This window comes from Aegilops tauschii, chromosome 1 (assembly GCF_002575655.3).
Source record: "Aegilops tauschii subsp. strangulata cultivar AL8/78 chromosome 1, Aet v6.0, whole genome shotgun sequence".
Lineage (NCBI taxonomy): Eukaryota > Viridiplantae > Streptophyta > Magnoliopsida > Poales > Poaceae > Aegilops > Aegilops tauschii.
This window is the reverse complement of record NC_053035.3, coordinates 288817196-288821760: the sequence shown is the minus strand read 5'-3', so window position 1 is coordinate 288821760 and position 4565 is coordinate 288817196.

The following is a 4565-nucleotide window of genomic DNA, read 5'->3' as shown; positions in this document are numbered from 1 at the left end:
TGGCTGGCGCATCAGTTTATATAGCAATGGTGGGCGGCAGAGGGACGGACGTGTGGTGCCGGAGTAGCCGCCTCGGCAACCGCATATCATTAATGTGGGCGGCAGACGGACGGACGAACGACACTTGTGTCATTTGAAGGCGGAGCAATCGCCCGCACCGGGAAGCGGGGCGGACGGTGCTGACCGTTTCAGGCGGAAAGCGCGCGCGAGCGAGGGAGGCGGCCTGGGTGGGCCAGGGCAGTCAGACTCGTGCTTGGCAGCGGGTCGGTCCAGCAGCCAGACATGCTGGCTTGCCAGCGAGCTCGCCGAGCTGAGCGACGACAATCAGACGATGGACGTAGCTTCCGACCAGGAGCCGGCACCACTGTCCAAGCCGGTTCATGTCGTGTTCACCATAGAGCAGGTGCGGCCCACTTCGATGCCCTAATGGTGGAAGAGCTACCAGCGCAGGAGGACCTGTGCTGCAACCTTCGTCTCCTCAACGAGCACCGGTGAACAAGCGAACGACAATGCCGTCGCGGACTGTGGCCCTATGATCCTGGCTTCCCGAATGAGCAGCGGGCGCTGTATCATACCATCCGTAGGGCCCGCGAGGCCCTCTCCGTCGTCCTTCGAGTTGTTGCGCTCGCCGTGGCGCCGCTGTCTCATGTTGTCAACATGGTCAACGACATGAGGAGTGAGGAGATGACTCTACTTGGAGAGGATGACAGTGGGGACCCACCAGGGCCATAGCCGCACGTACGCAAGTGCCTCCTTATTATATACAACCGAAATATTTTTTCTTCCTCCTGGTTTCCTGACATCGCGGTCCCACGCCATTGTCAACCTATGTAGTCAATAAACGAGAGAATTGCACAAGGAGCGGCTGATAGCTAGGACCAAGCAGCTCGAGCAGTATTTGTCTTTTGAGGTGTGAGCACTGCTGAGTTTTTCTTGAGCGATGTTTTCGTTGTTGTTCAGAGGAGAGCAGGGTATTAACTGGGCGGGCTGTGGCCCGTCTAGCCCAGGCAGATATCCAGCCCAGATATTATTATTTTTTCAAGCTGAAAATGGCTAGCCGAGCTATACTTTTTTTTTGAGGAATACCCAGGCAAGGTCAACTTGTTATTCTCCGCCCCGCTGGGCTGCAAATCTTTCCTAGGAGGGATGCATTAGGCTTAACAAGAAAATGGGCTTTAAGAAATAATAAATAGGATGTAATTATAAAAATTGGGCAGTAACTATAAAAATGCACCAAATACGTAATTACTTTATAAAATATTATTTCTGGGTTTTGAAAATTTTAATTTCATTAATTGTTGCGCGCTCAATGTTTCGTTGGATTTTTACGTAATACAAATTTATATTGAAATTGTATTTTGACTAGAAATTTCAGGATAAAAATATTTTGGATCAAATCAAAATTTGGGAAATTTTATTGAATTCTGTTTTGAACGGTTGGTTGAAATTATTAATCGTTGTCCTATCTAGAAAATGGGATGTACTTTTAACAAACTGTAAATGGGCTGTAGTAAATTCCATTAGAATTAAAAAATGGGATGTACATTCTTACAAATCGCAAATGGGCTATAAGTTCTCTGCCACACACTTGTGAGCCTACCAAGTTGACGCGTATGCAAGGCTTTGTCAACTTATAGTCAACACACGGTTCTAGCAGCAGTGTCCGTTGGATGTCCATCCAACGGATGTCGTGCTTCTTCTTCAATCTCGGATATTCTAGCTTCGGCCGCCCAAAAAATGATTCCTCCCCCTGACATCTGGGGCACACCGTTTCGGATGCTGACCTGTGGGCCTACTAAGTTGACGCGTACCAAGGGCTTTGTCAACTTAGTCAATATAAACGATTCTAGCTGCAGTGACCGTACGATGCCCATCCAACGACCGTTGTGATTCTTCAACCTCTGGTCTTCTTGCTCCAGCCGCCCAAAGCAGCGCCAGTCGTGTCACCTGCTCCTGCCTCCCGTGGCCGGCTGTGCTGCCGCGGAGGCCTCACCTCCCCCTACCACTCCCACCGCTGGCTAGGCCCTGCGGCGACGGCATCCTCACACCAGAGTCGAACCAGTGAACCCTCGTACTCCTCTCCGCGTGGGCATCCACTGCCGCGTCTTCCCTGGCTCCACGTCCTCCCCTTCCTAGGCCTCGCCGTCGTCCACCGCCTTGGTGCTCTCGGCGCGGCGTGGTCAATGTGGTCAACGACCGACTTCCATCGAAAGAGTACTGTACGTGAAGAGGCTGATAGCTGGGTCCACGGCCGCAGCAAGGAAATGCCTCCTTATTACGCGCAAAATAATGATTCCTCCACCTGACAGCAGGGACCCACCGGACGGGCCACCGTATTTTGCGAAAAAAATATGTTTCCCCCTGACTGCTGGGACCCAGCAGCTACATCTTCGCACGCAAGGAATTGCGTCCATATTACGGGCAAAAAAATGATTAGCCCCTGACTTCTGGGACCCACCAGCTACATCTTCGCACGCAAGCAAGTGCCTGACAGTCGGGACCCACCCGGTCGAAGCGTACGTAGCGTTGTCATTCTAGTCGCGAACGTGTACGTACATACTGGTCGATCGGTCTGTCTGCAGGCTGCAGCGATGAACCGTGGCCGTGTAAGGAAGGGCACGTGTGGTAGTAGAGGCGTGCACGTGTGCTAGTAGAGGTGCGCACGTAGCATGTACACGTACGTACAGCGGCCAGGCTGCAAGAAAGAAAATACGGCCACGTACGTACATACGGGCGGGGTCTCGAACGCCTACTCGTGCATACGTACGGACATGGCTTGTGTACATGGCTGGGTCAAAACGGAGAAACTGCGTCGTCGTCGTGTTCATGGTGAGGCAACGGAATGCGTCGTGTTCATCGGGAGGCAACGGAACGTGTGCTGTTCATCGGGAGCCAACCGGCTTGGACGGAATAGGCGATGGAAACGAGGCCTGGCGTACCGCAGAACGGAGGAAACGGCCTTGTGTTTGACGGGCCACGATGGAAACGGGATCCTGTTCATCGGGAGTGGTCTGGCGTACCGCAAAACGGAGGAAACGGACCTCCTACGGTCGAAACGGGGTCCTGTTTATCGGGAGGGGTGTGGCGTACCGCAAAACGGAGGAAACGGACTTGTGTTGGAGCGCTACGGTCGAAACAGGGGTCCTGTTCATCGGGAGGGGTGTGGCGTACCGCAAAATGGGACTCCACGGGATACTGTTCATCTCCACCGTCAACCTCCTCCAGCCTCCATGGGCTACTGTTCATCCACCGTCGACCTCCTCCAGCCTCCACCTGCGACTGTTCATCCACGGGCTTCTGTTCATCCAGCCTCCACCGCGCGCTCCTCCACCGGCTACTGTTCAACCAGCCCTCTCCACGGGGGTCCTGTTCAACCACCCCTCCACGGGCTACTGTTCATCCAGCCCTCCACCGGCTACTGTTCAACTAGCCCTCCACCAGCTACTGTTCAACCAGCCCTCCACGGGGTCCTGTTCAACCAGCCCTCCACGGGGTCCTGTTCAACCAGCCCTCCATGGGGTCCTGTTCATCCACCAGCTCGATCGATCGGGGTACTGTTCATCCAGCGGCAATGGCCTCTACTACCACGGGTTCCTGTTCATCCAACCCCCACCGGGAACTGTTCATCCAAACCCCCCAACAACACTCACTGTTCATCCAGAGGTAGCATCGACCGGCTTCAGTTAGCAGCAGTAGCGAAGGAATCGCTCGATCGGGTTCAGTTAACGCGTAGCCTGCAGTGCAATCACTCGGGTTTAGTTAGAGTCCAACGCCTCGCTCGGGTTCAGTTAGAGCGCAACGCCTTGCACACACGCGCGTATGTACGAGAGAAACGTGCATCGCTCAGCCCCCAACCACCCACCGTAACCGGGAACTCCCCGATATTTTCCTCGCCCTCGCTTCTACCATGGTTTTTTCTGTCATGGACGTGTCGGGACCCCGATTCCAAGTCACACCGATCTAGCCTGTAACACCTCATATCACTTTGCGGCCTCACGCACGGTACTCCCACGGGTGTCGCCTTACCATGGCCCGGGACCGTTTGCGCCTTTTGGCTCACGTATATGACAATGTCGCTAGCATCCATATGACAGAGAACCCGGGCCGACATGGCTAGTCATGAACCCAAAGCGGCACTAACGTATGGGGACAGGCATACATGAATCAACACCGAACGTGTCGGTCAACAGCGTGCGAATCCGGGCTATAGCACTGGGCTAACAGGACTCCGGGAACCCGGGCTGTAGCAGGCTAGGAAGGACTCCGGATGTCACCGCGTGACATTTCCCCTAAGGGACAGACACAGGAACGATATGAAACACATGCCGGCCAGTCAAGTGTCCAGAGCAGTAGTGCTGGGCTAGCAGGACTCCGGTGAACCGGGCTGTAGCGGACTACTATGGCTCAAGGAGGCACTAGACTACATTTCCCCATAAGAGAGGCTGCTAAGGATAGACAACTAGATTGTCGGATCCCATACATACCAAGCATTTCAATCATACACACAATATGCTCGATATGTGCAGATACAACATGGCATCACAACAAGACTCTACGACTCAGAG